Source organism: Micromys minutus, assembly GCF_963924665.1.
Source record: "Micromys minutus genome assembly, chromosome: 28".
NCBI classification, from domain to species: Eukaryota; Metazoa; Chordata; class Mammalia; order Rodentia; family Muridae; genus Micromys; species Micromys minutus.
The window spans coordinates 31,235,679-31,249,837 of NC_137963.1; positions in this window are offsets into that span (position 1 = coordinate 31,235,679).

A 14,159-nucleotide genomic window follows, 5' to 3' on the forward strand; every position below is an offset into this window, starting at 1 on the left:
TATCATTTATTTCTGTTTAACACTTTCATTTTAGAAAGTAATTGAGGCATCCTAGGGAAAAATCACAAGTTTGATAATAACAAAAGCAGAGCAGATTAAAGAGAAGGAATTTTTGGAAGAGGAGAATGATGAAGAAATAAAACCTCCTTGCTAAAGAGAATCGAGCAAGGCACCATGAAACCCAGATGTACTTCCGTGTTTGGGAAAGTGAAGGACCTGAGGATGATATCTAAAGGAAAATCATGTGGCAGACACTCCATAGTCTGAGTTGATGCACTTGATTTTTAGTTCCTGTAACATCCAACCTTTGCCTGTCTTAGGGAAGAACAACTTGCCCAGGTCAAATCGTGAAGCCACCCCGGATCCTTCTCTTCTCTCACATGGCAAACTCAGTGAATCGTCAATTCCTTTCACATTACTTTTAGCATGCATTCACAGCTAGATGCTTCTGAGTACCACATACTACCATTTCAGCTGGATTTACCCCATGGCATCTTAATGGTCCTCACTTCCACCCCTGTTCTTCTGACATTTACTTCTAGAGCAGCTGCTGTTTAAGACACAACAGTTCTCTCTGATAAAACATTCCTGTATTTGCACAGTCATGAATTCCATATAAAAACTAAACTGGGGTGGGGTTAGGCTCTCCACACTTAACTGTCTTTCTAGTTGATTGTTCTCTTGTTCTTACCAGATTATTTGCAGCTCCTAAGATACACCATACACTTTCATGCCAGAGGTGTTTTGATTCTTGGTCCTGGTGCCATGGTAGTAGAATATACTTATAATAGCAAAAGATTCTGAATATTCACATGTCTTACTATAAAATTGATTAAACCTCTTTAAAATAAAATTTTCCAGTCTGTTGAGTGTGTAAAAATATTAGACAGCTCCTACCCTAGACAGGCATTCCTAGATACATCATTTATTTTTTTTAGTTATCCTTTTTATTAAAACTTTTGAAAAATATTGTCTTATATTTGTTTATTGATTTTTTTGTATGTGCATATATAAATGTGGACGTGAGCATTTAAGTTATATGAGTGTGTGTGTGTGTGTGTGTATGTGCATGTGTGTGCATGTGTACATATGTAGCATTGTGTATGTGGAAGTCAAAGAAAAACATTCAGAAACTGGTTTCTTTCTTCAACTATTCTTTGGAATGAACATGGGGACCCTTTAATTACAGTGGTTGTCTATTATCCTTTCCCTCCCTTCCTCTCTTCCTCTCATCATAAAAAAACAACACTGATTTTCCTTCTCAAAATATGGGAGCTATACTTTTCAGAGCTGTATTTTACAGTCAATTGAGGCTGGAAGGGGTTACAACTTTCCCCAGGATCAGTGGATGAGCATTTCATGACTCACTAGACTACTTTCTTCCTTTACTTTGTCACTGTCATATGCTCTGTCCTGATGAATTTGGCCTTTGGGCTGGATAAAAAATTTCTATTATTTTCATTTTCTGCGTTGATAAGGGAGAGGATTTTGGATAAGGTCAAACAGTTTAATCCTACTTCAGTTTCTGATTAATATTGTTATATATGCTCCAGACAGGGCTATGTCATTATATAACTCTTGAGTTTGAATGTATTGTAATTATTCCTTCTCAGAGCTGGTAGTGCTGGCCTTGTATGAGTGCCCTCTATCTTTTCTGAAACTGTTTGTTGTTTTCTTATTTATAACATTCCATCATTTTATTTTATTTTTAAAATTTTTTTTGCTTTTATAGAAAATGGATTTTTTTCCTCACATAATATATCCTGATAATATTTTCCTTCCTTCTTTTCATTTCAGTTTCTCTCCTCCTCTGCTTGTATTCAATCAATTCCCTTTCTGTTACTAATTATAAAATACTCAGGCTTCTGAACCATTATAATATAATATAGTATATATAATATATGACCAAACAGAAAAACTATCACATTGAAATTGGACAAGACAAACAGAAGGAAAAGATCTCAAAAAGGCACAAGAATCAGAGACGCATTTGTTTTCACGTTCAAGAATCCCACTTAAGCACTGAACAGAAAGCATTAATACATGTGCAGAAGGCATGTGCAGATACACACAGAGCCTGTTCATGCTGCTTCCGTCTCTAAGTTCATGGGAGTCTGGGTGTCTGGGTGTACTTATTCACCTTTGGCTCTTACACTCTTTCTGACTCTTTTTTTGGGTAGCCCTGAGCCCTGAGAATATAGATGGTGCAAGCTGGACTAGGAAGATCAAGAATGGAGAAAGAATATTGGGAGACAAAGAAGTGAATATGGGCAACACAGCTGAAAGAAAGGGCCATTTGAAGGGTGGTATGGAAACTTAATACAGTAGAAGTTTCCTAAAACATATACACATATTAAGGCAATCTAAAGGAAGTTATAAATAATGGGGAGAAAGAGCCTCAACTGGCCACCTGTCACTATCAAATGAAGCTTCTAGTACCTAGATTGGATTACATCTAATTGGGCTGTTGGCCAAAGGAGTATTATGGTAATCACCCAAACAACCCAGTCTGTTGACAACATCATAGGCTTTTCTTCACAAACAGACAGCAAAGACCCATTACTGAAGACAATGTCTACAAAACTAATTGAAGTTCAAGAACTCTAGCTGATGCTCACATGGAGCCCTTGTCCTTGTTACATCATTGGTACAGGAAGGCACTCTGCATAATACCAGAAAAGAAATATAAACAACAAGTTATGCTAGGGTAATAGTGTCAAAAAACTTATGGAAGTAACCAACAATTATCATCTGATTTCACTTAAGGGATACTCTATGAGATGGAACCCATACCTTACACTGTTTGATAAAAAGAAAGAAACAATGAGAGAGAAGAGAGAGAGAGAGAGAGAGAGAGAGAGAGAGAGAGAGAGAGAGAGAGAGAGAGAGAGAGAGGGAGGGAGAGAGAGAGAGAGGGAGAGAGGGAGAGAGGGAGAGAGAGAGACTATATAGCTTAAAGGCTTAAAGACATAGGATAATAAAAATACCACTGTTCAAAAATAATGTAGCATTAAAAAGACTCTTTCTGTCATTATGCTATACTCAAAGATCAGTGCTTTACACAGCCATTGTCAGAAAAGTGAAGTGTTCTCCTCCTGCAGACTGGAAAGTATACAGAGAGTGAGATACCTTGGATAGTCAATGTTAAAGAGGACATAGCTATCAAATATCTGGAAAGAGTCATTATGTGAGCATCATTGAGAAATTTTTCTCTATAGTGCATGGCATGTCTCTATCATGTATTTTGGGAGTGAAGGTGTGAGACAGAAACTCATTTTGTAGCTCAGACTGACCTGAAATTCATTATATTGCTCTGGATGGCCTTAAACGTACAGTAATCCTCTTCTCTCTATTTGCTGAATCAAAGCCATAAAGACAATTTTTATGAGCTATTCACCTAAAAATATTTCAAATAATCAACCCTTGTATACCAAAACAGGAAATCTAGACAATAGGTTTATTTCACTTGCTCACATGTAACACTTAAACTATTTTATCTTCCATACTGAGAACAACACTAATACTTTACTTTCATTAACAGATTGCAACTAAAAGCAATGGTATAAATCAAGTCCCAAACAAGAACATAAGGTCACCCATTCTATCCACTATAGGACTGTTATAGGTTTGGCTTATCGGAGTTTAGATATGTTTGATGGCTGTTGCTATAGCTCCCTCCTACAATATGACATTGATGGTGATGCTAAAAGTCCTGCTGTGTATGGTAGAGATTCAGAGACTGATGCTGCCCCACACTTTGCAAGGTTATTTGCTTTTGGTGTTGTCTGCAGCTCTAATATATCCCAAAGATCTGTGGGTTTTGTTTTTAAGGTTGAAATGATAGTTGACTCAACCATGTTCTGAGCTGATATCCAAGTATATACTTGACATCTCTATTTGAAGTCCAAACAGAAACCTGGAATGTAACAGGAGTAAAACGAAACATTTGATTGCTCTCATCTCAAACCTGTCTTCAACTGTTTGACCAAGTAAATATTAACTCTGTTCATAGTGTGGAAGCTAAAAATCAGGGATCTTTATTAGAAGAATAATTCTTTATACACTTTTGCCTTTGGATCCACTTATTGTATAATACCAGAGATAAAAGGCCCAGTCCTGGGCTTCCAGTCATTGCGGCTCCATGAGTATTATCCTACTGTGGAGCTTATTTCTCTCACAGTTTCAAATAAAGTCTGTGTGCCATTATTTTCTCCTTTGTTCCTCACATAAACAACATAGAATTTCCTTGAAAATATTTTGAAAGCATTTTTTAATTCCATCCCAGCGTAGTGTTTAGTTTGTGGTCAGCCAATGCCAATGCAAACCATTAGTCCCTCATATGGGGTTGTGTATGTGTGGCACTACAGTGAAATGCTGCTCACGCTAAAGCTATGTTTCCTTAAATTAGAGAAAGGAAAACAAAGGAAATATGGGTAAAGAAAAGTGTACCCACCCTGAAGGCCATGGTTACGATCAGAAAGATTTAGTCCTACTTGCCTATGTTCCTCTGGATTTTGGGAAACACACTTTGCTTTATTTTTATCTATAGGCTCAGACACATGATTCTGGTAATGCATTAATGGAAGAGTTAATTCACAATGAGTCACAGGCATTCAGGGACTCACCCTTCTGGATCTTCTGACACCATCTTAAGAGGTTTCACATACACATTTACTGTATTCATATATGCAGACCCAATAAAAAACTACAGGTAGCTCTATGACTCTTTCAGTTGTTTACAAGTATATGTAGTTCCATTAAACCCAGGGCTATAAATTATTAAACTGTATACGAAGTTTGTTCAAAACTAAGAGAGTAAGTTTTTCTATAGCTTTCCAATTCAGAAATAGAAATTAGATAAGCCATTTCTATTTCAAAGTTAAGGAATGAGATAGCAGAATGTCAGAAGAGAAGAGAAATTTAGTTCTACATTTACGGAATGGAGACTGTTGTTACTGAAAGTTCTGGAAAAGATGCCATTTTATCTCCTCTTGTCCTGGTGACAGGATTGAGGAATTGGCATTGAGTGGTGTTAAGAAGAAGGGTCAAAGAGTTTTAAACTCTGGTCTGCAGGAAGCCTTGAAACAGCACATTCAGAACAACCCTGCATTTGTAATTAGAGGATGATCATGAGCAAGGCAAACAGACAAATCAGCAGTTCTCCCTCCTGGCATCCCCGAGGGTCTCAGGGAATGAGACGCATATTATCACTTTCACAAATGGAATCTGCCTGCATCCCGATGCCACTGTGAATTATATATTGCTAATCAGGTGGAGACATTTTTCCAAGGGCTTACTTTAGAAAGGCTGCTGGAGCCACACAGCTCAGACTCGGTATGAAGTCAAATAAAAACATTTTTCATTTAGTTTCATAATTTTTAAGTATCTTTTGTGATTTTTTTGATAGGAACCCCTATAGAAATTTCTCATTATTTGTCCTAAGCCTAAATTATGTAGTAGACCAGACATGGGATTTAAAAATTGGAGTTTTTGATGAGAATCCAGCATCACCGCACATTAAATGGTTCAAACTGGGCCATTCAACTTTGTTGAACTCGATTTTTCTAATCTCACTTGAGAGTTAGAGTAATTGGTTTTATGCAGGATGGATTAAACATTATTGAAGATATGATATATATTCTAAATCATGTTATAAAAGTCATTCTTCACTCCTGTTACTCTTTTCACAGTTAACGACGTGAACGTGCAGGATTTAGTACATGAAGTCTTCTGGGAAGTTCACAGCAGTGTAGCCTTGGGATGGAATGCTTCTGAGAATCCCCTAGTGAAAGCCATCCTTCAGGACGTTTTTCCTCCCTATAAGCTCCATGTCAGACAACTGAACCTCATTAGTGATCTGGAATTTACTACTTCAGGGCATATTTGAGATGTTTCATAAATGATTCCTGGAAGACTCACGCTCAGTCCAGGATTAAATCAATCCAATTGTAATCTGCATTCGGCAGCCTTAGGACAACTATCCAGAGGCTTTTCTCTCTTTCACCATGTTTCATTCTTTTTTTAATTGAGATTTATTTATTTTGTATTCTTAAGACATTCTTAAAGGATTTTGTTATTTTTAATTAATTTATTTACACGATTTACATCGGATTCACCACCACCCCCATCCTTCCTCTTTTCTTCCTCTAGTCCTATCTTTACAAATTCCATCGCTCATTCCCCTTATACTCAGAGAAACAGAGTATCCCCTTGAGTACCACCCCATTCTGGGAAAACCAGTTTGAGCAGAACTGTGGGCAACCTTTGCTGCTGAGACCTAACCATCCTGTCCGGTTAGGGGAAGGGAATCCAATGGCAGGTAACAGTCAGAGACAGCCCTCTCTTCGACTCTTAGGCTAACATCTTCCACAAATGTGGAGCAGGACATTGTCCAGACCCTGCATGCTCTTTGGTGGGTCTTCCAGTCTCTGTGAGCCCCTATGAGCCCAAGATTATTGACTTTGTAGATCTTTTTGTGGTGTTATTGACCCTGAGGTTCACTCAAACTTATCTTCTACTCTTCCTCAAGACTTCTGGAACACTGCCTGATGTTTGGCTGTGGGACTCTGCTTTCTGTGTCCATTCTCTGCTGGATAAAGTCTCTCAGAAGACAGTTATGCTAGGTTCCTGTCTGAAAGCACAACAGAGCATCATTAATTGTGTCAGGGGTTGACTCTTTTACATGGGGGTTGTCTCAAGTCTCACAGGGCCAGTCCTTGTTTAGCTGTTTCCCTAAATCTCTGCTCCATCTTTATTCCTGTGCATCTGACATTCAGGAAAAGTATTTGTTTGGAGATTTTGTGAGTGGATTGATGTCCTCTTCCCTCTGCAAGTCATGCCTGGCTTCAGGGGGTTGGCAGTTTAGTCAGCATACCCCCGTTGTTAGGAGACTCAGCTACCCTTAGACTGCCTGGAACCTCCCCCATCTCAGGTCTCCAGCTACTCTCAGAGATGGCCCACGTGGACTGCCCCACTTCTATTTGATCTTTCTGCTAAGATTTGATGAGACAGATTTTGAGATCTGTATTTTATGTGGAATACTAAGTTAAAATATGGTGGTATGAAGCCTTCTTTACTCACTTCCATGGGCATCATGGATAAGATGTGAACATGGGAAAGCAGGGTGTACACTCAGTATTGCTTCATCATGATGATCCACGCTGCTATGATGGCAAGACAAACCACATGAGCATTCCAACAAGAAATCCTTTTATTTACACCAAGACATAAGACAACCGTGTGTGTTTGATTCACAGCTTATTTTGGTGATTTGAGAAGATCCACAGTTGGGAGTCTTGGTTTTCATATTGTAAGTTACAGAGGTAACTGTGGAAGAAATAGAATCCTAGCTCATAAGTTAGTCACAAGTCAGTTAAATGTGTTGAGTGATAGTGGTGCATTTAAGGCAATCAATAGCAAAAAAGCTTTATTTTATGCCAATGCAGTTATTTAATATTTACAAATGTTTCATTCCTAGAGAATCTGTGCAAACTTAAAAAATTGCAATGAAAGTGGATACATAGTAATGAGCACATGGGACTGGATGTTTTATTTTTTTCTATAATGTACATAATATGGAAGAGTCTCAGATATTGCCTGTGATGTTTTCCTAAGTGATGTAATCAGAAATTATAAAGACAGGTATTAGATTTTCCAGTCCAGTACAGAAGAGATCTTTGGAAAGTGCAATTTATTCCATTATACCACTTATGTACTTGAAATATATTAAATCTAATTGCCAAAAGAAAAACATTTCACAAAATTCAAGGCAAAACACTTTAGTTTATTCATTTTAATCTATGTTGAGTTGCTCTTTAAGGGTTTTAATGATTATAGCTTTGCTATTTTGACCACTTCCTTCTGTTTAGTAGATAAATTCACACAATAATTCCATTCTAAAGACAGTGTGAAAGTGACATTGCTCAACAGTGAACTCTAGCTGAAGTTATAAATGTATTAACATTTAACAAAGTATTTTCTCCCGAGGTTGTTTAGTTGGGATTGCCAAGCTAGATATTACTGCAAAGTTGACTTGAAGTAAATAGCTTGTCATAAATCATAGTTTATATGTAGGGTGTAAATTTTTTCCTTAACTTAATTCACTTAAATTGTTACAATGAACTTTGTGGCAGGGGGAGCAATAGAAAAAAATTAATAGGAGAATTGAATAATACAACTTTTATTTCTAGCTATTATAAATACAGTCCACCTGTTCTTTTCTGGGTTAAATGTATCTATACTTTAAATGCAGGCTGGTAGAGGAAAATAAATTGTCTCTTACCATCAGCATTTTACTTCTGGGCTTTTCTGTCCGGCTTCAAAAGGTCTGAGATATGTGACTCCTCACTCCATTCTTGCTATAATAAAATGCTAAATCTGGCTCAGTGTGATATTATGAATCTGGAGATACAACCACATTTTTTCAGGAACCTATTAAATTTAGCCAACAGCAACTTATCATTAAATGCCTCAATATGAAAACATAGTGAGCTTCAAGTGCATAAGCATCTCATATGTTTAGAAAAACTTAAATGCAATATAAATATTGATAAGCATAATGTAAACAATGCCTTTTTAAACCAGCAACTTTATTATTATGTTTTACTATCTACAAGACATTCTTTAATAATTCCAATTTAATTATTTTAACATTTGAAAAGGTACTTACAATATAAATACTACATATGGTATGGTCTACTTAAGTCCAATTTTAAAAAATAAATCTTTATAATTATAATAAATTCAAACCAGTGAAAATAAATGAGCTGGAATATAAATGTGTTTAGCTTAGAAATAAGCAAATGTAATTAGACACTTATTGTGACAAATTATAACTATAGTAACATATATTGAAATACACATAATTATTCACAAAATCAGCTATTTTATAAAAAGAATAGTACTAATTTACTACCAGTGTCATAAAAATTATATTCTCTGGATAACTATCAAACTTTTCAATAAAATATTTTAGAATCAATTTGAATTTGGAGATAGACATATGTAACTATAGATTGTGGGAAAGCTTTAGAAGATAGACTTAAGTGCTTTTAATTATTATCCTTTTATTTCATGAATTCCATTATAAGATAAGAATTTAATTTCCTGTTATTAGAATATAATCTGTGATTTTACTAATTTATTCACAAGAAGATTTCTATCTTAAAGGTAAATTTGCACCTAGTAATCTTTAATGCTGGTTATGAATAAATGCTGGTTTTAAAATATAAATGTGTATGTGAAAAGAAAAATACACAGTTCAACCTGTGAACTTTCAAGCCATTGTCATCTCTGACCTTTCTCTTGGTACAAATAGAGACAAGGTTTATTTAATATCTGGGGTTAGTATATGTTCTCATTCTTCACTACATACCCTGAGATATGTAAGGAAACTAGCACCGTAACCCCTACTAGATCCCCTGAGTGTGATTTTTTAAGTAGCTTTCCATTTATTCCACACACACCATGACTTTCTATGAAGCTATAATGGTAATATTAATTTATTCTCTTTAAATTGGATATTGTGCTTACATTTGTATACTAATTTTTAAAATTATTTCATAAGGTCCACAAAATGTTTTGTTAATTTTGTTCAGAGTTATTATAGTAGTCTTTATAAACTCACTTTTATTTTTACCATTCTTTCTGAAATCACTGAATACAGTGATTAGTTTCAATTTTTATTTTTTCCATGATTTTTCAAATATCAATATTCATTCTTTTGGTTTTTATTTACATCCTCCAGGGTTCTATTTCTTCCACTTACTGATGCATTTCTTTCGTATCTTCCTGCCATCTGTTTTATAAGTACATGGGAGGTTGTTGAAATAAATGTGGAAATAAATTGTAGAAATAAATAACATTTCTCCTATGTTAGTTATTGTGATAATTATGATAGGTGACAATATTTACATAATTTACCATTGTAAAATTTTTACTAATAAAATTTTAAATGGAGGAAGTTTTATAGCGGGTTATAAAACAGAAAATTTGCATGGATGATCTCAAAAATGGATCAGAAAATTTAACATTTATAAAAAAAACATGCAGAGAGAAGTCGACAAACTTAAATTTATTTTCACAGAGCATTCTTTGCCCAGAAAGTTCAGTATAGTGAGCTGCATTAATAAAAATAGTTATGGGACAAGTGGATCAAGAACAACCTTTAAAGCCCAGCAGTGGAGTTACATTCCTTTAATCTTAGCACTTGTTATGCAGAGGATCTCTGCAATTTCTAGGCCAGCCTGGTCAGCAGAGCGAGTTCCATGACTTCCAAGACTACACAGAAACATGTCTATACCTTGTTTCTACATTGCTAAAAGATATGTTAGTAAGGTATTAAGTTTAAACATTAATAGTTCTAGAATGTAGGGCAGTGATTTAAGAATATCATTTTTTTTTTTTCAGTTTTCTTCAGTTTATGAGAACAATCAATTACAAGAGCAGTGTTCAGAGAATTAAATGTTTCAAGATAACTAGCCTACTGGTCCCTCTTTCTATTGAGAAATCTATGAAACAGAAAACACTTTTAAATCACCAAAGTCACCCAGTACTTCCAACCAGTGTGTTTCTGACGGTTATAGCTCTTCACTGAAGAGCCTCATCAAGGATTATAGCTCTCAGTGCTTTATGTATCAGGGGGCTGTCTTCTATGGCTGACCTCTCTTTAATTAAAATTTTGGTGACCTGCTTTCTTAAGCATTTAATGTCCCCTGGATTTCTTGGCAATTAGCCTTTATTTTTAGCTTCATAAAATTTCTTAAGGGTCTTCTTTTCCAGAGACCGAACATAAACTTGCATAGTTGTTCTTTTTGCTACATACTACTGAAGCCAATAGACATAGTGTTTTAAAATTATGACATGGTTTTTATCTCTTACATAACCAACTGAAAATTATATGGGACATCAGTGATGCGTATCATTATTTTCTATTCACCTCTTTCAGGACACGGTATAGAATTGCAGATCAGCATTTTCTTAAAAGTCAGCTAAAACCTTGTGCTTTATTTTATCCAATAAAATGTAAGCACAGCTATTGTATGGTCCCATATTATATAAGTTACACAACTAATATTGATGGTTATGATACTGTCCACTGACAGTGTTAAAGGTGGTAAAGATCAAGTCATTATGGATAAATATACAAACACTTGTTATTTTAGGTCCCTGAGATCTGGAGCTTATATACCCTGAGAAATGTCTAGCTCAACCTGTTTGATTATAGACATGACCTTGTGTTTGGGTGGATTGATGAACACCAATAAGATCTACAACATGGTGTTGGTTATAAACTCACTAAGGAACCATGGCATCAGCTTCTTTGCCAATGCTGTTTTTAAATGATGGGCACAAGAAATTGCATACAGTGGTACATTGAAGCATTTCTTTTCATCACGGGCTACAACAGTTCTTACTGAATTATCCTGCCTAGTGCAGTGACAGCAGAGCTAGGATTGCTGGCATAGCAAAGACAGCACAGCTGCCAAAGCTATGAGATTCAGACCACATAAACTCAAGATGTGACTAGAAATCTTATGACACCCAGCATTTCAGAAGAAATCAAAGCCCGTAGAGACACTAAAAAGTCATATTTTTAGAGTATTGTGGCAAAGAAAAAAGGCCTCAATGATAAAGACCTTGCAGCAAATAACCTGTCTTTCTAGTGTTGCAAATACAGAGAATAGCAGAAATGCAGTTACTTGCATATTCAAATGAACTGAATCATCAGAAGTATACCAGAACTTTCTCTGGGGTTTTCAGGGTTTTCACAAAGTACTTGATCAGGATAGTAGTGAGACTGGAGATATGACTAGGGTTAGGAGCACATCCTTCTCTTCCAGACAACCTAGGTTCCATTATCAGCACCCACCAGGCTGTTCACAACTATCCATGACTAATTACAGTTCCTGGCCAACTTAAGCTCCAGTTCTAGCTTCAATAGACATCCATTCACACACACATGTTCCCAAATATTCAAGCATACTTTGAAAAATAAGAAAAATCTTTTAAAAGATGTTATTGGTATCAATAATGTGCAGCTATGAATTACATTCATCTCTTTAAAACCTATTGTTGTTGTGTTAGTCAGTTTGTTCTTACCATGATAAAATACTAAAGCAAATTAAAAGGATAGAGAAGATTAATTTTAGCAAATAGTCTCTGCTGAAATTCACCTCTCTTAATGGGACTATCTTGACCGCAAGAGCAAGTGATGGTAGAACAGATTGCTCAACTGATAAAGGCTAGGAATTGTGTGTGTGTCCAGGAAAGGATGCTGAAATGATCTATTTTCTTTACCAGGTCCATGTTTCTAAAGCCCCCTACTAGTACTTTACTACAGTGTCATCAAATTACAAATCTATAACAGATTAATCCATTGGTGAGGTCAAATTCTTCATGATTCAACCAGATTCTCTAACTCTCAACTTCTGGGCAGTGCTCTAGTTGAAGGTATGCTATACATAAAGACTCCATCAGTGGAGACATCCATGTTTGGTTCCTGCCAGCAAACACTTCTTGGTATCAGCAATAGTGCTTGGGTTTGGTGGCTTCAGATGCTGTGGTTCTCCAGGTGAAGCAGTCTCTGTAGATCTTTTCTTCAATCTCTACTACTCTATTTGACCCTTTTTGTTCTCCCTTCTAAGAAGAACATCCACATTCTGGTTTTCCTTCTTTTTGACCTTCATAAGTTCTGTGGATGGTTTCTTGGGTATTTTGATCCCAGGAACCAGACATGGATGTCTCCTGAGAGGCTCTCCCAGAGTCATCCAGATACAAATGAGGATGCTTGCTGATAAACATCAGACTGAACATGGGAGCCCCAATGAAAGAACTAGAGGAAGGACTGAAATAGCTGAAAGGTTTGCACCCTCATGGGAAGAACAACATCAGCAGCTAAGGCACTGAGATAGAGAGGGTGATTGGGAGAGGGAGCACCTTCATAGAATCAAGCTGAAAGAAGGAGAGAGGGGAGTTGGGGGGGGAGGGTATAACATTTGGAATGTAAGAACAGAGAATATCCAACAAAACTGAAAAAAACAAAAAAGGACTCCATCAGTGGACTCTTAGATATGGTAGAAACTTCTAGTGAAATAGACAATTGCAAAAATTAAACTCCAAAACCTATAACTAACTAACAATTAATTAGGTGTGATAGAATTCAGGAAAGTTCAGAACTCAGGGCCTATAGAGAGCGGAGAGCCCAGGGGAGATGCAGGAGCATTCTCCCCACTGAGCCCCCAGGTGAGCCCAAGTTCTCTCTCCATTGATTGTCTGGAGAGGACCTGGAGGAACTTTCTGTGGAGAGCCAAAGGAAGATCAGGCACATTGTCATCAGGACTGGTGCCCTGCCCCCAGAGAACTGAGTGCCCAGGGAAGACATAGGAGCACTCTTCCTATGGAGCCCATGGTTCTCCATATGCACCCAGAGCTAGTGCCTGCTCATTGCCATTGGAACTCACAGACTGGCCATAGAAAGCTGAACACTAATCAGGATTGGCAGCCTGCCTGCAGTTTGCTGGGCACTCTGAAGAACCACAGAAGGGCATCACAACAAGAATACAAGAGATGGAAGAGAGTATCTCAGGAGTAGAAGATGCCATAGAAATCATTGACAAAACAGTCAGAGAAAATAAAAATAAAAAACATTCTAATCCAAAACATCCAGGAAATTGAGGACACAATGAGAAGACCAAACCTGAGGATAATGGGTGTAGAAGAGATAGAAGACTTCCAACTAAAAGATCCAGTAAATACCTTTAACAAAATTATAGAAGAAAACTTTCCTAACTTAAAGAAAGAGATGATCATGACCACGAATAAATCCTACAGAACTCCATATATATTGGGGCAGAAAGGAAATTTTTTCTGACACATAATGGTCAAAACATCAAATCTTCAAAACAAAAAAAGAATATTAAAAGCAGTTAGGGTAAAAGGAGAGGTAACATATGGGAAGACAGATCAAAATTACATCAAACTTTTCAACAGATTTTATGAAAGCTAGAAGATACTGGACTGATGTCATACAGAGCCTAAGAGAACACAAATGCCAGCCCAGGTTTCTATATCCAGCAAAAATCTCAATTACCATAGATGGAGAAACCAAGACATTCCAGGACAAAAGTAAGTATTTACTATATCTGTACATAAATCCAGCA